This window comes from Tamandua tetradactyla, chromosome 1 (assembly GCF_023851605.1).
Source record: "Tamandua tetradactyla isolate mTamTet1 chromosome 1, mTamTet1.pri, whole genome shotgun sequence".
NCBI classification, from domain to species: domain Eukaryota; kingdom Metazoa; phylum Chordata; class Mammalia; order Pilosa; family Myrmecophagidae; genus Tamandua; species Tamandua tetradactyla.
In genome coordinates this window covers 51,748,755-51,773,068 of record NC_135327.1, presented here as the reverse complement: position 1 = coordinate 51,773,068, position 24,314 = coordinate 51,748,755, and the positions used below count along the sequence as shown (strand labels likewise).

The following is a 24,314-nucleotide window of genomic DNA, read 5'->3' as shown; positions in this document are numbered from 1 at the left end:
AGCCATTGAAACCAGAAGCCAGGAGAGAAGGACCAGCAGACATTGCCATGTGTCTTCCCAAGTGTCAGAGGAACCCCGGATGCCAGCAATCTTTCCTTAGAGACAGTATCTTCCTCTTGATGCCTTAATTTGGACATTTCCATGTTAGAACTGTACGTTTGTAAACTAATAAACCCCCATTGTAAAAGCCAGCCCATTTCTGGTGTATTGCGTTCTGGCAGCTTTAGCACACCGAAACACCAGGTGTGGACTGAAGATCCACAAGAGGCCCCTCCCCAGCAGCTACCTTATGCCAGGAGGATGGTTTGGCTCAGGCATGCACATTGACCCATATTTTCATAGAAATCTATCAATCTAGGTTGGCTTTCTTCTGTTAGCAGAGCTTACCTGCACCTGTGATTAAGAAAGTGGGATGAGCAGCTACTGTTGTAGGTCCTAAGTCTATTACATTGGCAGTAAGCTAGTCAAAGTACTGCTGGCTGACATTGAAGCAACCAAAAGCAGAAGAGAAAAGTCCCAGGTGCTGGTTGACCTTGGGGAGTCCAGGAGTAGTTGGCGTTGGTTTGAAGGAAAGAGGTCCTGGAGCTGAGCATGGTCAAGAAGTGTGCTACTCAACCTTGGCTATTTGCAGGCATGTAGGTGCTTGCAGAATTCACCCTCCCTTCTGTCAGAGGTTATGAGAATCTCTTATTGAAAGCTTAAAAAGAATTTTTATTGTCCGAAAAGAAGGCTGCATGCAACTGAGGGAAACAACACAAGGTAATGTGGGAGACCCCATTTGATGTGTGTGCAAATGATTGCTCTGGAGTGCTATCATCACCTTGAATTTATGCACTGGCAGTCATTTCAGTACCTTGGAGCTCTTTGGGTCAGAAATTGTGGTCATTGTTTCTGAATTTACATATCATTATCCCCATTGGAAGTTAAATTACTTTACAGATGAAACATATCGGGGTCAGAGTCAGAATTACATTTTTGTGGGCATTATTCTGTTGGTCATTTTAATTAGATTTAGCTCAATATAGTTTATAGTAGTAGATGATTGACTTATATTAAACTTTAGACCATTTACTTGCTTATTGTATGAAGCTTGTGTGTATGAAGTTAAAATACTACTATAATTTCGTCTACAGCAACATAATTTTGCACAGAGAAGTCATATTTACTATTTGTTAGTGACTAGTAGGTTTCTATTTCAGTTATTTATTGAAAGTAATACATGTAAAATGAAATCAGAGGGGTCTTATTTTGATTTAATTTCATTTGTAGTTTTTCTGCTCCAAAAGTCTTACCTAAGAAAAATAGTGCACATAGATGTGGCTTATTGGCCTGAATAATTACAAAAAAATTCAACAAAAGGAGATAGTAGCTTACCACCGTGTTATGTTCCTTTTTATCCTCCATAGCCAACAGAATCTCTCCATCTCATTTTCAGTGGCGTTTTATACATTGGCTTCTTCCTTCATACTTTGACTTCATGGAATTAAACAGAATGTTTGAAAAATATGTCATTAAGAGAGAGATGTATAGTAAATATTTTTATTCTAATTATGAAAAGCTTTCATTTATTTTAATCCATTTCCCTTTTGATTTTAACCATTTACTTCTTAGAAATCAAATCATTGGAATCAAAATCTTTAAAATTTTTCTTTTGTCTAGAAATGGAGAAATATGTTAAATCCAAGTTTGAAAGATTTCCAGTTGTTTAGTTTTATGAATGAAGCCACAACATGAAGAGATGACAGTAAATCTTAAAAGTCCACCGTTGCAGATGATAATTAATACTTTAAAATGTCACCTTATGTGTGAGACTAAAGCAAAAAATGTTTATTTGTTACAAAATTTAGATTTTGACTAGAGCATTTCCTGATATAACTCATGTAGATAGTTTGATTGAATGTCATAAGTACTTGGAATCTCAGGTAGGACATGAGATTTTGTTGGTTTGTCCAGAGCGATCCCCCGATGAATCCCAGAATGATTTGATCAGTGACTGGAAAAGTATTTGCAAGCCCCCTTCGGGGAATGGTGAGAGTGGGGAGAAATTCAACTTCCCCAAGTTGAATTCTTGATATTCTCACAAGCAGTGTGGACAACCAAAGCTATAGGCTGAGCCCCCAGTCTTGGGGTTTGTTCACATGAAACTTAACCCCACAAAGGATAGGTCAAGTCTACTTAAAATTTAGGCCTAAGAGTCACCCCCAAGAGAGCCTCTTTTGTTGCTCAGATGTGGCCTCTCTCTCCAGCCAACACGACGAGCAGTCTCACCACCTTCCCCCTCTCTGCGTGGGACATGACTCCCAGGGGTGTGGACCTTCCTGGCAACGTGGGACAGAGATCCCTGAATGAGCTGAGACTCAGCATCAAGGGACTGAGAAAAACCCTAGAATGAGCTGAGAATTAACATCAAGGGATTGAGAGAAACCTCTCGACCAAAAGGGGGAAGAGTGAAATGAGACTAAGTATCAATGGCTGAGAGATTCCAAACAGAGTCGAGAGGTTATCCTGGAGGTTATTCTTACGCATTAAGTAGATATCACCTTGTTGTTCAAGATGTAGTGGAGAGGCTGGAGGGAATTGCCTGAAAATGTAGTGCTGTGTTCCAGTAGCCATGTTTCTTGATGATGATTGAACAATGATACAGCTTTCACATTGAGACTCTGTGAATGTGAAAACCTTATGTCTGATGCTCCCTTTAGCAACTGTATCAACAGAAGAGTAGAACGTATGGAATAAAAATAAATAATAGGGGGAACAAATGTTAAAATAAATTCAGTTTGAGATAGTGGTAAATGAAAGCGAGGGGTAAGGGGTATGGTATGTATAGTCTATTTTTTCTCTATTATCATTTTATTTCTTTTTCTGTTTTTTTATTTCTTTTTCTAAATCGATGAAAATGTACCAAGAAATGATGAATATGCAACTATGTGATGATATTAAGAATTACTGATTGTATATGTAGAATGGAATGATATCTAAATGTTTTGTTTGTTAATTTTTTTTAATTAATAAAAAAAGTTAAAAAAAAAAAGTCCACAGTTGCTACTTTCTATTACTAATGGATAGTAATGTGGATCTTCTTTTGTCTCTCACAGGAAAAGAATGGTTTCTTTATGATGTGGAATCCTGAAATGTGATCTTTCTTTTAAAAAGGTAGGTGCATGTACTTTTTAAAATGAACTGTGACAAAAAATAATTATCTACAACCCAGAGAAGCAATTTTTATGCTGCTAAGCATGCCGTTGTGAATTGAATTAAAACCTCAGCTTCTGCTTTCTTTAAATTCAACATTTGAGTTTGCCAGGTTTTTACAGACTGAATCTTTTGAGAGAATATTCAATGTCTACAGCAGTCAGTGCATGTTACATGTAATAAGCAAATGCCCCTCAGTAGATAACATATTTATTGAAATAGATTGCGTTAAGCTTTTCCTGTAGCAACATGTTCCTTTTTTTTTTTTTTCAGTGGGCAACCTCTTCCTAAGAAGCCCAGAGAGTCTAAAAGTACAACGTTGTCTTTGGCCAGTACAAGTTGCCATATCATCAGTTTTCTTTTCTTTTTTGGGGCAAGATTTATATTTTGAAGCATTGCCTGTGATTAGATTGATACTTTATCAGCTGTAACAAGGTTGTGGGGATTCTTGGGTTTGTTGAATCTTTTTGTAATTTATGTAGCATCTCCAAGAGGTTTCTGGATTTCAGGGACAGACCTCCTCGTGGGCAGTTGCTTTTGTTCTGATTTCATCCTTTGTATTCTGTGACATGAATGCACCGTCGCTAGCACGCCTGTTCTGAAGAGCAGGCTTAGTTAGGGACGCTGATTCTGGTTAGAGCAGTCTCTGCAGAAGAACGCCTGCAGGGCCTGGGAAATCTCTAAGACACGTTTGTTGTGGTGGGTCTGATGCGGCTGACACCCCAAATCCTAGGGTCCCCTCAGGTTTTGGGGGGTTCTAAAACTCGAGTCCAGCCTGACAGTGTGCCAGCATCCTTCAGTGCTTCCTGACAGTCTGCTCTTCGATTGTGAGATTTTGGCTCTTAGGCCATTTCCAGGCAGAGAAGTTGTGATGTAGAAACGTTCCTTCCCCATTTTATTGTCACAGTTTTGTGATTCTAATGGAGATGTTTCCTCGTTCTTCTGTCAGCTTCAGAAAAGTGACTTCTCACCTTCAGTTTTCAGTTGTGCGTACACACCTTCAAGGCTGTCTCCAACTCAAGAATGGCTTGTCCTTTTCTCTGACAGAGCTCCCAGAGTGGTTACCCATACAACTTATGAAACACCACCCACCTCTGGAGAGTAAAAAGGGAAAATTATGACACATATTAGATTATTGGAAATCTAGTACGGAGAGCGAACACTTATTCTGACATCTGAGTTGCAATTAGAGAAGTTGAAACTGAGATGAAATATTTGGCCTACTTACAATAAACTGAAATGCTGGTGTCAATTTAGCATTTGGACATAAATACAAGAGTGCATTTGTAAAGACAGTAAACAGAGAGACTGCAACAAATACCCTTCAAAGTTGAACTTTAAAAATACGCTGTATGGAGATTACTTACAGTGAAATGACTGCAAAATTATTAGTAAATTTTAATGTTTGCTTTTTAATTTATTTGCTCAGATTATTTCTTCAGAATTTGGCTCAGGGAAACAGGAATTAATCACAGGTAGAAAGTGAGGATACTTTTTGATAAAATCATAATAAGAAGAGAGCTGATGGGTACAATATAAAGGCTGAGTCATGAAAGTATACTTTTAGGGGATCTAAACGGTTAGACCTTGATCTTCTTTGAAGCTAGAATGATAATTGGACTTAACTGCATCAGAAATAATTTATAATGTAATATACTTATAATTTATAATGTAATATACTTATGTTAACAGATATACATTGAGAAAGCACTAGGAAAGTTGCTTTTTTCTCATTTCTCCAACACTGACCCAAAGTCCCCTCTTGTAAACAGAGACCCCCTATCTCCAAGTTAGCTGGTCACTTAGGAGCCCAGTCTTTAGAAGAGGCTACACAGCTCTTGTTATTCAGCAGCCTGAGTATTTACGAGGTCCTAGAGTCCGGGGCCAAACCAAGGAGTGCCCATGTATTGACCAAATAATGTTTCCCGTGGATGTGTGTATGCCTGTTTTGTAAATCTGTATAGCTGCAGCTGTTATCTTCATGGAAATAGCCATATATTAAAAGGAGCTTTTGCCTGTATTTTCCTAATTGACAGGAATGAAAGCACAACCACTATTATAAGCAGTTAATAATCAGTTTTGAAATTAAAAATGTGTCCTCATAATCAGATTATAAGAACTGTAGCGAAGGTATTTGACTCAGGTCGGGATTGAACCGGAATGATTTTGAACAGCTGAAGGAGAGAAATACCCAGGTTTGTTTGATTAGATATTGGATTGCATCACTGGAGGTGATGGAGGAACTTCCTTCTAAAAGACTTTTAAATAGTCCATTTCCATGCACTCCTCTGGTGGCTTCCTTGCTGCCTAGTAACATGACCTGCTCTGTTTAATATGACAGTCAGAAGTCAGGTAGCGTATTTAAATTTAAATTAAAAAATTAAAGATTGAATTTATCAGTCACACCAGGCATAATTCGATTGCTCAGTGTCCACATGTGACTAGAAGCTGCATATTGGACAGAACAGATAGAGAACATTTTCCACATCACAGAATGTTCTTTGGGGCAGTGCTGGGGGTGATGGAAATTGCGGGGATTGCTCCATTGCGCTTTTAGTAGATTGCCCCTGGGACTCTGGCTTTGCACGGAGGGACAACGCCTGGTCTACCTCGTAGAGTCTTGAGAGGTTATATGGACATAAGTCCATTGCGGACATGTGGAAAAGAAAATTGTTCTTTCTGTAGTTCTCTTCTGGTTCCCTTGCCTCTCATGATAGCCCATATCCCTTGACAAGTAGGGTCCATGTGCCAGTTTGAGTTGTTAATATCTGATCGAGTGTGGGGTAGACATTTGTCCGGTTTTGGGCTGCTTAACATCTGAATCCTTTCCCCGAATTTAGGGAAATCCATCCTTGTATGAGGCTGGGTGGGCGCGAGTGCCCTGTTCCTTTGAACTTCCCAAGTGCCCTCTTTGTAGTTTTCCTGCCTTCTGCCAGCCGTCGAGAGCACAGGACTTAAAATCTCCCAAACCTGGGACTGTGACTCTGGAGTGAGTGACTCAGAGACACAAGATGGTTTAGAATTCCATGTGTCGTCGGTGGAGGCAGCTTGCTACTGGCGGTACCCAGAGCAGCTGCGATGACAGATGTCCAGCAGCTTGGACAGGGGCATGTTAACAGAGCCTACTACTTGAAAACAAAAGAGAAATACTAAGGAAAACAGCCTTGTTTCTCATCCATGTATGAAAGGAGCCAGGCTCTCTTCCCCTCTTCAACTGACGTCAACCTTCACATGGAATAATAACAGGATAATTAAAAAAAAGAATCATGAGAAACCAGACAGCATTGATTCCTTAAATGAGTTATAACACAAATAAGATATCCCAGTATCCTCTTATGGAGTGGAATGCTTTTTAATGAATAATACACAAATCAGGGTTGCAAACACTTCTCTTGGTTAATAATGGAACAATTCTTTTTTGCAGAGAGTGGTGTTTATAATTCTTCCTTACACTCACAATCAAAACCGTTGCCTGTGAGCAATCACTGTATTCCTGATTCCCCTAGGTTGCCTAGGTTGCTCTGCCCATTTTGTTTGTTTTCCAGAACAAGTAGACTGTGGCGTATTGTTATAGGTTATGTTTTGGGTCCTTTAGGATATTGTCTGCTCTTCTTGTTGGCTGTTTCCCTTTTTGGTGCTCCCGGCAGCTGCTGCAATCATCCTGATCTGTCACGTGTGCATGTCATCCTCTGTGGAATGCTGTACCCATGGCTCCTTGAGGGAATCCTCTTTCCCAGCCATGATTCTGATGTGTGTAGACTGCCTCTCCTTGAGGGAAAACCTCTTGCGGACTGTTTCTTCATTTTCCAGTGTAAGTGTGAGAGGCTTGCCTGACTTTGGGGCCATCGATTCCTGGGGCAGAAATGACCAGTGGTCTACGATAACTTGCACTCAGCTGCCCATGCAAGGTACAGTTGGGAGGCAGCTGCCTCATTGGCGGACATATAAAGCAGCCCCAGTCCTATCTAGGTGAGCCGCGTGGCTTGTTCTCACCAACAGATTGTAAGCAGAGGACAGGCATGCCACCTTTGGGGCAAGGCTTGTGAACCCTGTGCTGTTTCTCCTTCCTCTGGTTATGTGCTGGTGACTGTCAGGCCTGCCAGGGAGACAGGATGGAGGGGACCTGCATCTAGAATCACGGTATGGAGAACTCTGCACTCACATGGGACACCTCCAGGTTCCTGAATAGGAAATCTTTGGTGGTTGTATTTGCAGTCTCTTCTCAGGACAACTTCATACCACAAAAGCTCTGTGCGGGCAGGAAATAAGCTTCTTTGTGTTGAGTGTTTGTTCTCTGTATTCCGTCGTGTTACATAAAGCAGACCTAAGAGTTAGAAGAGAGCTTAAGGCCTCATTGAAAAAATAACGTGCCAGTTTTTTAATCCTCTTGAATCACCATGGCGATAGCGGTGTGTGAGCGTGCAAGGCCTGCGACTGATGTTCACTTTGTAAATGTGTAGAAAGCGACCTTTTCCATGCTCTTACGGGTTTCGTGTTGGCTGTAGTGGCAGACAATGAAGGCAGAAAGAGGGAAAAGGTGATATGAAATAACCTTAGGTTAAAACAGAGAGAGAAAGTGTTGGATGTTTATTCAAAAGTCTCATGTATGGTCATTCAAGGTATTCATTTTGCTTTTGGCATGATGTGTGAATGATCACTTGGTAGAAAAATGTGGTATTAGGGATTTGATGTTTCTGCTTTTTAGTTTTCTGTGTATTAACTAATAATATTTCCTTCTTCTAAAATGTGGAAATAGCAAAAGTTATTAAGAGGTTTTGTGCATGCTGGCCTTCGTGAATTGTTAGGAGTTCCTTGGGAAAAAAGTACTTAATAAACACAAATTGCTACTTAATATTTTGTTTCTGTTGAAAGTGCACCTCTATGTTTTTTTTCCTCTTAATATTGCCAGAGCATTTTATAAGGGATGTGTAATATCTTGAGCAGAAATAATGACATTTTTCGTAAGAGTGCTATTAACCTGAGCCAGAGGACTGAATCTCTCCTGCTATGTTCTGTACAGCTTGAATGTGCTGTTACAAAGAAAGATGATTATGAGCAAGGCATCAAAGGACTGCATGGTTCTCTTTTCATCTAAAATATGAAGGTGATGATATTTAAGTCTAGGACTGCTCTTACAGGAATCCTGTACCCTCCCCTGTTGCTTCTACTTCCTATCAAAGTCACCTCTTCAGTGTGCTTCTTAATGCACTGGCATAGACTCCGTGTCACAGCACAGAGTGTATCTCAAACTTTTGGTCTCAGAACCTCTTTAAACTCCTAAAAATTATTCAGGGTTCTAAACAGCTTTTGTTTATGTTATCAGTGTTTATCATAATATTTTCCATATTAGAAAGTAAAATGGGGACTTTGGAAATATTTACTTATTAATTTATTTTACAATAACAATAAAACCATTACATGTTAACAAAAAGAACAATTTTGGGAGGGCCACGGTGGCTCAGCAGGTAAGAATGCTTGCTTGCCAAGCCCAAGGACCCGGGTTCGATTCCCAGTGCCTGCCCATGTAAAAAATAAAAATAAATAAATAAATAAAAAGAACAATTTTAATGAAAATTTACAGTATTTTTCAAAATAGTATGAATTTGGTGAGAAGAATGAATCTGTTGTGTATTTTTACAAATCTTTTTAATGTTTGGCGTAGTAGAAGATATTTGGATTCTTCTGTTTGCTTCTGCATTCAGCCTATTGCAGTATTGAAAACAAGGAAATCTCTAAAAAACTCCAACTTGTGAGAGAATGAGATGGAAAAAGACAGTGTCTTAGTCGTATGGAAATAGTTTAGTCCTCCTGGTGAGATGTTGTTCTACAAGAAATCCCTGAAGGTCTTCTTTAGGGTATCTCGTTTTGTCCTATTATCCCTTTGTACCAGAAACCCCTCCTTCCCATCCAGTGAGTGTTATTGCAGTAATAAATCAAAGGTGAGAGAAAATTGCATAATTTATTTTTAAAAGATTCTCTTTTATTTCCATCCATACAGAGTAACATCACCTAATTAATGAAAATGGAAGCATTCAAAATATCATTATATGTATCTCTCTACCTATTTTTAAAAGAGAGGCATCTTTAAGGGCTGGCAATTAGAATTATGACCTTTTATATTTGTCTCAAGATGTTGAACAGTGGACAATTCCAAAATATTAGTAAATGGTATTTATCAGACACAGTGATTTCTGTATTACAAACCAGTGACATTCAACCAGAAGTAATTCTTTTTTGCATATGCATCTACTGGTTGTCTGGGATTTGGTTTATCTGGGTTGGGCTTAGGCTCTGAACCCCTAAGCTGTGATTTGGGTTCAAGGTTGCTCCATGTCTCTCTCTGGAGACTTACTCAGGGCATGCTCTGGGTTTGGAGAAGCATAGAGACCAAGCAGAAATTTTCAGTACCTCCTAAGTCCTATGCCTGGAGCTGACCCACTGTCATTTCAGTTCAGATACCATTGGCCAATGGAAGTCACAAGGCCAAGCTCAACATCCATGTGCCAGGAAAGTATACGCTTTCAATGGAGGGTGCGAGGATGGGTAGCAAATGAGGGGAAGTAACTGTTGGCTTTAAAATATTTTAATCTACCACAATGTGCAATTCCAAACTGTTAATAAATAGCTATTTCTTCCTAGCTGATTATTATACAGGGCAATACATAAAGGGCTAAATTTTGATTTTAGGCTAAAATTTGTCTATTCGTTGTACCTTCAGAATATCAGTGACGTTTCACCTCTTCTTCCTTTCTCATGGCCATTTTGCAAGTTCACTTTCTTAACTCACTGATCTGAACTGTTGTTAGAATCTCTTACTTGTCTGCGTTGTAGTTACTATTGCTATGTAGCAAACCACCTCAAAACTCAGTAGCTTAAAACAAGAGCAAACAGGAATTTGCAGTTAGGGTAGGGTTCTGCAGAGAAGACTTGTCTCTGCTTCTTGTGGCGTCAGCTGGGGGGGCTTGACTGAGTTCCTGAGGGTCCACTTCTGAGATGATTCACTCACATGCGGGGCAAGTTGGTGCTGGCAGCTGGTTGGAAGCTCAGTCATGGTTCAGGACTAGAGACCTCAGTTTATCTCCATATGAGCCTCTCTTTGGACTGCCTCGGCTTCCTCATTGCATGTTGCCTGAATTCAAAGAGTGAGCGTCCCAAGAGAGGGGATGTGGAAGTTGACAGTTCCTTAAGTCTGGGTCTGGAAACTGGATTATGTTTGTCACTTCTACTGGATTGTGTTGGTCCAGCAGTCACAAAGCCCAGGCTCAAGGGGAGGGGACATAAACTTCACCCCTCAAATTCTCAGTGGATGGAATGTCCAAGAATTTGCCTGCCATGTTTTAAAACCGTCATACTCTCTCTGACTCATTTCTTCTCATCCCAAAAGACTCCAGGCTTGCGTCTTGTCCCCAGATTCACCTTCTCAAAACATAGCTCTGTTTGTCCAATAGCGCCTTTTTTTTTTTTTTTACCAAAATAGCAGCAAATTAATCTTGCACTCAGAATGACCCATTTATCTGTTTGCCTTACTATCTCTTTAGCATACCCTGTGCTTCAAACTGTACCTGACGTTTTTACCTTTTGCTTTGATCATATATATGTTTAATCTTCCTGGAATGTTATCCCTCTGATCCTGTCTTTATTCTGTGCTCATAATAAATGCTACCACTCTCATGAAGTCTTCCTTAAGCCCTCTCCATCCTTCTAAATCTGTTCTTTAGTCTCCTAAAGCACACTTCAATTGTATTGCTTTTAAAGATTTAAAGATTTCCATGCTTCTATCTTATATGATAACATATATGTGTGTATGTATGTATTTTATTCACTCTCCTTGGTTTTATATTACTGGAGAGGGATCCATAGTTTCAGTATAACTTCAACTGCGCTAGTATATTGAGATATGCCTAACAAGTGCCTGAGAATATTTTTTTAATGAATGAAGAGGATATGACTAGAATTAACAGTATATATAGACTGACCTGAAAAACCTGTTAGAAGCACTATGAGAGTTGACTAGAGTCAAAGTTGGCTACAATAAAAATTGATAACTTAAGTACTACATGGTATTATAAAATATAGTTTAAAAGAGATTCCACTTATAGTTGACTATAATCATATAAAAGCTGAGAGTAACTTAGCTAGAAATGTTTAGGAACTAAATGAAGAAAGCTACAAAACTCAATGATGGGACATATAAATTACTTCTAAATCAGTGGAAAGAGATACCTTGTTCCTGAAAACAAGATTCAGTATGGTAACACAAAAATATCAATTTCACTCAATAAAACCATATATTCAATTAATTAATATATTAATTAATCACTGTTAATTCTGGGGAATTTGAAGAAATGATTCTGAAGTTCACCTGGAAGAATGAACCTATTAAACTCTCCCAGAAATATAAGAAATATTTATAAAGGGCATTCGTCATTTCAAATATTAAAGAATGTTATAAATCAATGATGAAACAGTGCTAGGTATTGGTTCAGGAATACACTGATGAATAAAATATGGAGAATCTATTTTTAGATAAGTGTGTATGATAATTTAACATAAGATAAGGTTGGTATTTCAGATTGGTAGGAAAAAGTTGAATTACCTAATAAAATGTATTAGGACACCTCCTTAGTCATCTGGAAAAATAAAGTTGGATCCCTACCATACTATTCATGCAAAAAATAATTTAGGGGATAGAGGATCAACGGAAGATATAAATGTACTAGCAAAATGTATGGATGAATATTTTTATCATCTTGTGGTGGGGAAGCCATCTCTAAGTAGAAACCATGAAGGAAAAGATACAAAAATGTGACTCCATAAGTGATATTTCAGATCTTTATTTTGGTATAGTGAAAAACCATCTAAAGTTGTTTGAAAGACAAGCAGCATATTGGAAAAATATTTTCAAATTATAATGTCATCAAAGGGCTGAGATCCCTAAAGTACAAAGAGCTTTCACAAATCAGTAGGATGACTATCTTAATAGGATTGTGGAGGAAAGACATAAACAGGTAATTCATAAAATAACAAATATGGGGTCAAACATATGAAAAAGTGTGCAAACCTACTTGCAATCAAAAGTGTAAATTAAGCCAGTAATTTTGTATATATAATAATTATTACTGTATATATTAACTTGGTATATATAAACAGTGGTATATTATATCTTAGCAACTGAAATATAAATTATGACAAATAAAATAAAAACAAACCAAAAATCACTAATATTATTGATTGTGGGGGGAAGCAAGTACTCTAATCTGTAATGTGATTTTTCTCAAACTGGTGAAGGACCATTTTTTTCCCAATCTGTTTTTTTTTTTTTTTTTTTGACATGAGCAGGCACCGGGATTCGAACCTGGGTCTCTGGCATGGCAGGCAAGAATTCTACCACTGAGCCATCATTGCACTGCCCCCAATCTGTTTTTGATTGATACATTAGTAAAATGTAATAAAAAGAAATAAGCAGAAAAATGAAATGGAAAAAAGGTACAAAATAAAACCTCAGACATTATTTTTTTTTCAGATATTATTTTTAAAATGTTCATAACAAAGTTATTCAGTCAAATTGCCATAAAAGTTTTTAAACATTTACTTGCAGTTCCTGGACTTTTCTCATTGTGGACCGGTAACGAACATTTGCAGGCTGGCATCATTCTGGAGACCACTCTTTGAATAGTGCCATTTTAAGGCATATATTGATGAGAGCATAAACTGGTTCAGAATTTCTAAAAGGATGACTGGCAGTACACATAAGATTTTAAGACTTATGAATTATGAAGCATAGAGATGATGATGGCGGTGATGGTCATTTTAATATGCAAGTACTTCTGTTTCTAGGAATTTATTGCAAGACTTTAATCAGAGTAGTGTAAAAATATTCTTGCACTTTACAAGATAAAGAAAAAAATGAAATCAACCCAAATATGCTTCAGTTGGATAAAGATTAAATAGTTATGGTAGAGCCAGTCTGTGGAATAGTCGTATAGTTATTACAATAATCAAGCAAATGTAAATGCATATTAAAATTTTTTTCTTACAGAAAATTAAAATGTATACAAAAGTCAAAAGAATAGCACAAGGCATCTCCAAACAGCCACCACCCGGGTCATGGCCAGTCTTGTCTCTCCTGTTCCTGCCCCTTTGCATTAGATGTATATTTATGAATGTGCAAAATAATCACTTTTTGTAAACAAGAAATAATAGGTCATAGGGGAGCATATAGCCACTTGTTCAACAATTATTGATGGCACTCCCTCAGGCGTGGCACTGTTCTGGGAGCTGGGGCTTTGGGGTGAATAGAAAATGATGAAGCATAGATTCTAGGGGTAGACAGAACAGCAAACAAACAAACCTGTAGTATATAGTTACTAATGGGAATAGAGACTGGGCGGGCATAGTAGTTTCAGAGTGCATGGACAAGGAAGCCCTGAGAAGGATATCCTGAGTCAAGCCGCCAAGGAGCTAAGGTGGATGTGTATGTCCCAGGCTGGGGTGGGAGGTGGCGAATGCAGGCAGCCTGGATCCCGGTGCAAGGAGGCCGATACGACTGCAGTGAAGAAGGGGGTAGAGTACTAGGAGTTCAGAGGAAGGTGGGAGGTGGGCATGGAGGCAGAGAAAGCACAGACCATGTGGATCTCACAGGCCATGGTAAAGTCTTGAACTCCTACTCTTAGGGAAATGGGGAGCCACTGGAGACTTGATCCTGAGTGTGATACGATGTTACTTATATATTAGGAGACTCACTTCAGTTGCGTAGTTAAGGGGTCAGGTCCAGAAGTAGGGAATTCAGGAGGTTATTGTGATATCCAGGGAAGACGTGGATGACTTTGACTTGGATAGGGTGGGAGGGGTGGAAGTGGTTTGAAGGGTTCAGATCTGCAATTTTGAAATGAGAGTCAATAGGATTTGCTGATGGGTTCCATGTGGGGCATGGGAAAGGGAGAGGCAGTGGAGAGATTCCAAGGTTTTGGGCCTGAGTCATTGGAAGGGTGGGTTTGCATTCACTGCATTAGGAAGAGGTTTGGATGGGGAAGACTAGGAGTTTGGTTTGAGATGTGTTAAATTTGAGATTCCCATTAGACATCCAAATGAAGATGTACAGTAGGCAGGTGTGGTAGTTAGAGTCAGTTGTCAACTTGGCCAGGTGAAGGCACCTAGTTCTTTTGCTGTGGACTTGAGCCAATGGTACATGAACCTCATCTGTTGCTAATTACATCTGCAGTGGGCTAGGAGGCGTGCCTGCTGCAATGAATGAGGTTTGATTTAATTGGCTGGTGCTTAAATGAGAGATTGCAACGTAGCACAACTAGCAGCTCGGCATTCCTCATCTCAGCACTCGCAGCTCAGCCCAGGCCTTTGGCGATTCAGAAAGAAGTCACCCCGGGGAAAGTTGTTGGAACCCAGGGGCCTGGAGAGAAGGCCCGCAGAGACCATCCTGTGCCTTCCCACATAAGAAAGAACCTCAGTGGAAAGTTAGCTGCCTTTCCCCTGAAGAACTAACAAAATAAACTCCCTTTTATTAAAAGCCAATCCGTCTCTGGTGTATTGCATTCTGGCAGCTAGCAAACTAGAACAGCAGGTATACATAAGTATCTGGGATTCAGGGAGAGGACTGAGCTAGGAAGTTGTGTAAATGTGGGTGTTGAGTTTGGATGAGGTCACTAAGTGAATGCAGACAGCAAAGAGAAGAGGTCTGAGCAGTGAGCCCAAGGCACTGACGTTTAAAGGGCAGGGAGACTAGAGAGAATCAATATTAGAGAACAGGGATAAGAAAGCTAATGGAGCCGGAGCAAAAAGCAAGGGCATGTGTTGTCTTGGAAGCTTACTGAGGAGTGTTTTAAGGAGGAAGGAGTAATCAGCAGGGAGCCCAGGAAGGACAGACTTGGCCAGGCAGTGTACTGGGACAGAAGTCTGACCAACAGGATGCATCAGCTTGAATTCCGTATTGATGTGTGATCTGTGAAGCTTGGGGATGATGTGATGATCATGCTAATTATTGTTATTTTAAGAATTCAAAAGGAACATTGTCTTCTTATTGTTTTGTCAGGAATGTCAAGTATGTATACCCTACCATTAAAATTGGATATAGCAGCCAAAAAAGAAAAAAAAAAAAGAAAGAAAAATAAACTTAAATTACTGACAAGACAATTTTTTTCATGTCCTGTGTGATAGTTTAATTTAATTATAAAGCTGGTTGGTGTGGCTACAGCTGCCTGAGCTAGGATTCCACATTGGCCGCGACTGCCAGTGGGGGAAGAGTCAGTTGAGGAATGGGGTGGGTGCGAAATCAATAAAAGAAAAGAAAGAGAGAAATGGAAAACGCAGGGGGAGGATCAGCTGATCCTGGGAGACCCACTGTAGGTGAAATAGAGAACCAGATGCCTGGTAGGTGAGCTTGCTGAGTCCCAGAAATACAAGTTGTTAAAAAAAAATGTTGACTGGTTTAAACCATAACTTTAGCCTGAATAGACTTGACGTTGTATGCATTCTTCATAGATTAATCGTTTTCCTGATACTTAAAACAATATACTGTGTTCCCTTTCAGTGCAGAAGTGGCCTGTCTCTGGGGCCAAAAATAATCCATATTTGTAAAATGGGGGGACTAAAAGAGTGACCAGCAGTGGTTCCACTTAGACTTTCTTCTCTCTGCAGTTGATCTGATAAAAAGAGAAGATCACACTTCTTCCCCATTCTGTAAAAAATAATAAAAATATTAAAATAAAAATTTAAAATAGAATTTTAGTAGAATCCCTTTTTGGAAGGGAAAACGCTGTCATTGTCACTAGTAGGGAATTCGTGTGGAGTCTTAATGCATAAGTTTGGGAAATAAAATGATAGCAATGTCTTGATTTAATAAACATTTAATAACCCCCCTTCTTGCCCCTGCACACTTGCACTCACACACACACTGCACATGTTCTAGCGCTTAACACGTTACAAAACTGAGCTCAGATAAAATAGCAGAAGAGATTTTTTTTTTCCTGGCACCAGCCATGAGTTATTTGGCAAAAACAGGCAAAACGAGTTAAACGCAAGCCTGCTACAGTGAAGGGGGAAGCTGCGGGTGCCAGGCCCAGATGGAGTAAGTTCATTCTCACATCAATATTATCTCTTTGTGTTTGCTAGGGCTGAGATGCAGTCATTGTCTTAATTAACTCAGCGAGTTTTCAGTTTCGGCTCCCAAAACTTTGTCTTCCGGAAAGCATCATCTGGTCCTGTGTTGTCTGCAGTGTGACCTTGCATGCGACACTCAACCAATCTCGTAATGGGAGTGATGGGTATGGAGGGAGAAGTTAAGTCCTTCTCCGAGGTCTTACGTTCTATGCATCCCTTAGCCAAGTGTATGTAAGGTGAGCAGCTTTCCTATTATTAATAAATGGGTATTTTACTCAACAGCAACTTTTTTGTTTTGCAGTGTTATTTGTAGAATGTTTTGAAACCCGGCATAGAAAATGAATTCACTGTCAAGGAAAACATCATATGGTCATTTAACCACATTGTTTGGAATGTATTACTTTTAAAAATATGAATAGTAAAATTACAGTTGAAGAACATATAAAATATATGTTTGTTATTGAAAATAACATTTACTCCAATTAGCATTTATTTCAGTGAATCTTCAAAACATAGGATTTAAAAATCTTTCTGTTGATAAATGCACCATTGTCTCACATACTTAGGATGGTCTCTCAAGATATTTTTCCACCTCTATTTGCACTATCTTTGTGTATAGTGCACAATATAAAGACACTAAACAGTGTTGAGATTATCTCTACACATTTTAAATTTTTCCCAAAGGCTGCCATATAATGGTTGACATCTAAGGGAATAAATAGTAAATTAACCCAAGGTTTTCCTTCATCTTTTGCCAGGACTAAGCTCCCTGTTTTATTTATTTTTATAGGATACCAGAAATTTGAAAATGGTATTTAAGCTGACCACATTTCTTTCATAACTAGCCTACACATGGCAAGTAGAGCGCCAGAACTTTCTACTTTTCTCCAACTTAGCATATTGACATTTGAAGTAAGATCACGAATATTTTTCACCAGTTACCCATAGATTAAAAAAAAAAGCATAAAACGAAGAAAATGAAACTGTATGGTGCTTTCACTAGCCTAAAACATTACTTTTTTTTTCAAATGATAAGTTATACTTTTGTTGCAGAAAACTTGAAAAGCTAATATTTGAAATCCTACAACTCATAAATCACTGTTAATATTTTAGTGTTTTCCTCTGGGGTCTTTCCTCAGTCTCTTGATATACCTGTATTAATTAAGCCATGGTTAAATATGCTAAAAAAAAAATATTTCCAAGAAACACTAAGAAGCATGTTAATAAGTGTTCTGAAGGAGAAAAAAACCCAAAAAACAAAAACCACCAACTTTCCATACTTATTTATGTACTGAGCAGAACGTGCTTGAGCAGTGCACCTCCTAACACCACAGAGAAGTGCCTTGCAGATGGAATGTGGCTTTCGTTTTGTTTTTGCTTATTTTAGAAAATTGCGAACTTAAAGAATGAACGTTTTCCACTTCATTAAATATTTTTCAAAAAGCGTGCTTGTCCTCATTGTTATTTTTGAAAATGTTCCATTTATAAAGATAGGAACACTAGGCCTACTCATGTTAGGCCATTGGAGGTAATCTTGAAAGGTTCTAAGGTATAAAATGTTTATATTTATTTTATTTCCCGCCCTCCACCCACCTGTTCTGATAAACCTTTAATTTTGGACAACTGGTGTTAAAGCGTGTGCATGCACAGTTACCAAAGCCATTGCTAACTTGTTTTCTTTGGAACGACCTGACAAAAATAGGCTCCTTTTAATGGAAATGGCTAATTTTCTCCTGTTGGTGGGCAGCTCATTTAAGAATAGGGCATTTTATTTATTGTATTGTAAAAATAGCTTCTTTTGAGAAGAATGGTCTGCTCCAAGTAACTCTCATGGAAACTTTAGGATTTTCTTCCATACAGAAATAATTTCTTTGATCTAGAATGGTATATTGCCTTCCCAGAGTATTTTTCCATTATGAAGTAGGAATGTAGATTTAATGTTTCTTTAACTCCGCTAATAAGTACTACTAAACTCTGCTAATAAGAAGTTTACTACCAAGTTTTCCTTCATGGTTGATTAAAATAATTTTCTACAATTAAGGGCAGATACATCTTTGTCACAAATTTAGATCAGATTAAAAAACTGGTCTTTCCTTTAGATGGTCCCTTCATCTATTTTTTATTTTATTTATCACAAAAATATCTGAGTCTCTGAATTTGACCACATTTGTGACTGTTTTTTATTGTCTAGCAGGCAGTGTTAAGGATCTAGGAAGAAAGCCTCCTTTTTATTTATTATTTATTTATTAATTATTATTAATAAATAAATATTTATTTATTATTATCAGCCTGAGTGATAAGTGCCAGTTCCTCCTCATAGACAGTGCACTTTTAAAATATTATAAAATAAACCAAGTGTGCAGACCTTTCTTGTATAAACATCATATCTGGGCATAGCCAGCTGTTCCTTCTGCAAATCCTCATCAAATGCACGGGGCGGGTGTGTGTGTGTGTTAAACCCTGGAGCTGAAAAGCTTAATGTGTACTTTTGGCCTGGGGCTTCCTTATAGGGAGTATGCAGATTTCCCCAAGGAAAACTGAATTTGCATGCAAAAGCTCGCCCTGCAATTACCCCCCCCCCCCCCCCCCCAATTCCTACCCCTTTTAGTTCAGCTTCTTGGTGTGATAAGTATAAGGTTTTTCCCTTCCCACAAAGGTGGACCTTAGTGAAGGAGTTGGCTGCTGAAAAACCTCATGCCAGCCACCCAAAGCAGCTAAACCAGACATTATAAGGTTTGAAATGCCAGGGCACGGGGCTGGGAGAGGCTGCCTGTGTGGCTGGGGCATCTTTTATTTCAGCATGCATGGCGGTAACCAGCAGCTTATACTCAGAAAAAAATTAATGGGCTCATTAAAGGCAAAAAAAAAAAAAAGTTTGATAGTCAAGTTTTCTTTTCTTTTTTTTTTTTTTCTGAGAGCTGTGCTTACATAGTTTAAATCTAAAATAAAAATTTAAATGCCTGAAATGTTTGAGAGTCTGAACCCTCTGCTGCTTTAGCTCATGGGCTCCCTCCTGGAGTGCTTCCTCAGATAGCAACACAGAATGCTGGCAGCCCCCCAAGAGAAATTCTTTGAGGACCTCCCAGGCAATTGGAAAAGGAAACTTCTTGCTCTAACTGTGCAGAGTGCAGGCAGGATGAGTAATCTGCATTCTAAGGTTTCTTGTTGTCTCCCATGTAATATGTATCATTGAATTATTATTATTTCAAGTATGTTACAGGTGGGTGCTTCCAGTGAAACAGTTTTATTTTGGTCAAGAAATACAGGGAATTGGGGTATTGGGGAAAATCATATATGACTAGAGATACTCTATCTTTGTGGATTATTAGTATCTAATAACCAACACTGCTAAAATGCTGAAGTGTATCAGTTTTCTTATATCCCAAATTGCTGAAAATTCTGATGTACAAAATTGCTAAAATAATACCGAACATGATTGAGCTGCCACTTGATTCTGAACACTTTTCAGAAAATGCCACACATACTGGGTCACGCTTGTGCACCAGCGCGGTGTTAGATGCAGCAGAGTGGAGAAGTGGAGGACCTGAACGAGGTGTGCTGCTAACCTGGAGGGTTTCCTGCTGCTCGGAGGCACACATTTCTGGGATAATTTGGGATTGGCATAGGACCGTGTTTATGAATAAGGTGTTCAGATGGATAGTGCAGATGCTAGGATCAGAGCAGAGAATGGAATATAGCTGTAGTTTTTTGAGTTTTGGGCCTGGCAGTGACAGATTTGTGTAGCATTCAAAGAAGAGGTTTGAAAATGAAAGAATTCAAAGGTAAAGGTTTGGAGGTGATAATGCACATTGGGTCTGTCAGGGGGGTAACTTCAGCCAGTCTGAACTCACTGTCTTAAATTGAAATTTATCCCAACCTTCCTTTCCCCTCTTCCTTATGTAAGATTAAGAAGGGGAGTAAGCATGTAAAGCTCCATCAGGGCAGAAGCAGTGGTCAGTTGAGATGTTCACAGCCGTGGCTGGTGAAGTTGCATTTATGAAAGTCTCCTTACCCTCACCCCCACCCGTCTTAGGGGCTGCTTTCTGGAACCATTTTGTTACCCAACAATGGCCATGGGTTCATTTGTCTGATACGCTCAATAACCAATTCCTAAGACACTGGGGTTTCAAAGAGAGAAAGAGTTTATTACTAGGTGCATAGTAGGAGAGCAATTGGCCTAGTGGCCCAAAATCTGTCTCCCCAAAGTGTAGTAATTCTGATACTTTTATTAGAGAAAAGATGGGTAGGGTTTAGGATAATGAGCACAGTGGCCTCAGATGATGTCATTTGAGGGGATTTAATTATTGAGCATGTGCAGTTTGATTACATGCTTTGAGAATGTGTGTAAAAAAATGGCAGAATGAGGTATAAGCTAGGTTAAAGTCTAAGCTACTGTGCATGTCAGGTGAGCTCATTTTGGTTAGAGTCAGTCTCGCTTATCTAGATAACTTTGGACTTGGAGTGGGTTATTTCTGGTCTGACCCAAAACTCTTCATTAATAAACATCAGGAGCTGTTTTTAGTAATCATAAGACTCTAAAGTTGAGAAACTGGATAAGTAGGTACGAAGGAAGGTTAGTTATAAGGCTTTTACAATCACAAGGGCAGACGATAAAGGCTCTACAATCATTATCAGACATCAAGGCAGCTGAATTACAGTTTAGAGATTTCAGGCATTTCCCTCTACTCTGATACACCAGAAAACAGAAAGGAGTATCTATATAATGATTCAGTAATCAAAATCATCCCTTAAATCCTGATTTCTTGGGTACAATTTTGGGGCACCCTGGAAAGTTTACTATGGCTTCCAAATATGCCTGAGTAAGGACGCTTCTTCCTGCCCAACCTCACTGCTGTGAAAGGATGCCCTTCCTTTTGACGGACTTGACCAGCTTCGTGTTCTAGTGCCTTCTAGTCCCCACCTGCCTGGAGAAGGTGGTCTGGGAGCCAGTCTTTGGCTCTGATTGCAGCTGTTTGGTAGGAGAAACGTTCTCAGTTCTATTTCCTTCACACTGGCTGAGGTGTTCGTTCTCCAGATAATATCCTTTGTTGATTTTATTTTGCTTGGAAAAAAAGTGAAGGACTTTATTTTATCTTTCATCCATCCCATTCCCCTGCCACTTCCTTATTCTAAGAAGCAATCCTTTTTCCTTATTCCTGAGAATAGGGAATTTAAAAAATATTTTAAAGCTCCTGTACATCTTATTTTATCCATTTTGTAAATTCTCAAGTAATAAATCGAAACCACAACAGTGCTGTTGGTTCTCAAAAAAATTGAAGTGAAGCATGAACAAGTTTTTATATTTAGATAAATAAGATATTTCTAGGAATATACCTAGATATAATATATATACATCTCTTCCTAGATTATGTCTTATTTAATAATAAAATGCCTCCAAATTATAGTCCTATGGAAGATTTTAAAGTCTTCATATAATATAATTAAAATGTCAATTTAGTGCAATTAATATGAATCTGTTCAGTTAATTTGAGTTATGAGGGCTTGATTCTCCTTAATCGCTAGTGAATACTTGCAGGCAACGTGTTGCTGTTTAGCATTGATAAATTTTTATCCTAAATCAAATATTTTTAAATATAATTTTAGGCTCTAAATCTGGTATGTATTTTCCTGATTTATAATATATTCCCTTGACTAAATTTTACTTTTAAAGGAATATATACAAGGAGTTTGGGAAATAGAAGGAAATCATTCATGATCTCAGTATTCTAACATAATAAGCAATACCATTTTTGTGTATTTCCATTACCCCAAACAGATCACACATATTTATATTTAAAAATGTGAATATATATACAATTTTGTCTCATTCTTCACTTACATGACAAAATGAGCATTTCTAATGTTGTTCTTCAGTTATGTCTGTGTGTCTGTTTGTAGCTTCTAATATTTTATGAAAAAGAATGTAAAATTATGACTCTATTACTGCCCAATTCCTCTTACTCCACCCTGTTTCTCTTATTCCCCAGAAGTTACTCTTCTCCTCAGGGTGCTATTTTTGTTCTCATATGTTTATACATTTGCCTCGTGTATGTGCTCATTGTTCATGTGTGTGAGCATGTATAAGACACATCTATGTGTATACACATACATATAATATATGTCAATACACATGCTTACATGTACATGCATGTGCATTCTAAAAATTTAACCTATCTGAGCTGTTTTATGCCATTAGTTTTGTTTAATCTATATTTGGGTCCATCCCACAGGGCCCAGATCAGGGCTAGGGCACAAAACTTATGGGGCCCCTTGGAGCCTCTCTTGCTTCACCCTACTCTCAGCCCCAGCTTTCATTTTACAATAACTTTTGCTATTTGGTAGGTTGAAGTCTTGGTTATTTTTGGCTCCTGCACTCTTCCAAAAACTGTTTGACATGTTCCATGAAAAATTCTACTGGAGTTTTAATTTTGATTACATGAATTTATAGGTTAAATGGAGTGAATAGATAGACTCCATAGAAATGTCTATGGAGTCAATAGACATTTTTAAGATACTGAGTCTGTTTATCTATGGACAGACTGTTGATTTAGGTATTTTTAAATGTCCATTAAGAAAGTTGATTATTTTTTTTCTGAAACAGTTTGCATAGTTTTTATTCAATTTATTTCTGCAGGCTTTAGAGCTATTGTTGTGAATGTGAATTTTTACAAACTACATTTTCTAATTAGTTGTCGTTAGTGTTTATGAAAGTATTAAATTTGAGTGTCTTTTTCTGCAGCCTTGCTGAAGTCTTCCATAAGTTGTAGTAATTTGTACAGAATCCCTTGGATTGCCTAATGTAGACAGTTCTTTTAGCTGCAGCTACATGGTCATGCTTGTAATTTTCATGTTCATCTGTCATTTAATTTGCTGTAAAACATGTGGAGAAGTTGGTGGCTTCTTCTATTTTAAGTGTAATTGCAGCACACCCCTTTATTTTTCTTATTTTTTCCTATCTTTCCAATTGCTTTATTGGGATACATGTTTGAAATTTATGTCAACAGAATCATGTTTTTTTTACAGCTCACAATGCCTGTTGCTGAATTGCTTCACAGAAGGCATTGGATCCCTTCATTCTGCCACCAGCCATGTCTGAGTCACTGGTTCACCTGCATTAATTCTGAATTGTTGCGATCTTACTTGGAATGCTATGGGAGCATTCCTCTGCCCGTTCTTGTCCCTGGGTCACCTACCTTCTATATCGCAGCCAGAGTGATCTTCAGAAATGGAAATCAGACCGTGTGATTTCTCCTGCTGGAAATCTTCCAATGGTTTCCCATTAGATGGAGAAGTTAGCCTAAATTTCTTACCAAGTCCAGGTGCACTGGCTTTTTTCTGCCTTCTAAAGTCTTCTCTGGTTCACACTGTCGCCCAGCCACTCTGACCTCTCTCTGTTGGTCAAACTTGCCTACCTCATTCTTTATCCCCACAGTCCTCCCTGCCCATCAGCAACACTCCCCAGATTGGGGTCCGAATGGCGATGTCTTGCCATCCACTTTCCTGTCCAGATGTCACTTCCCCTCCTCTCTGCCCTATCGAAAGATCCCTCTTTGTTCATCTCCTTTCTGTCCTTTCTAAAATCCCTGTTTATTTACCTCCTTTCCTCTTACCTTGCCTGATTTTCCTCACATTATTTCACTTGAAAACATATAATTTTGTTTTCTATTTATTTCTTTTTTTTTTTTAATGTTAATTTTTTTTTATTAATTAAAAAAAGAATTAACAAAACAATTAGAAATCATTCCAATCTACATGTACAATCAGTAATTCTTAATAACATCACATAGTTGCATATTCATCATTTCTTAGTACATTTGCATCGATTTAGAAAAAGAAATAAAAAGACAACAGAATAAGAATTAAAACAATAATAGAAAGAAAAAAAACACAAAAAAAAACAAAAACAAAAAACCTATACCTCACATGCAGCTTCATTCATACCTCACATGCAGCTTCATTCTATTTATTTCTTTATCATTAGCTTCTTCCACTAGGGTGTAAAGCCCTTG

General features: G+C 38.3%; 1 protein-coding gene across 10 annotated transcripts in view; it reads left to right on the top strand.

Annotated features, from left to right (window-relative positions):
- Positions 1 to 24,314, top strand: part of PLCB4 (phospholipase C beta 4) — a 399,612-nt gene that overhangs the window by 26,347 nt on the left and 348,951 nt on the right. For all 10 annotated transcript variants that reach the window (XM_077115609.1, XM_077115566.1, XM_077115557.1 and 7 more), the window contains exon 2: positions 3,096 to 3,153. The gene's annotated coding sequence lies outside the window, so the exon portion shown is untranslated. The remainder of the gene's footprint in view (positions 1 to 3,095; positions 3,154 to 24,314) is intronic.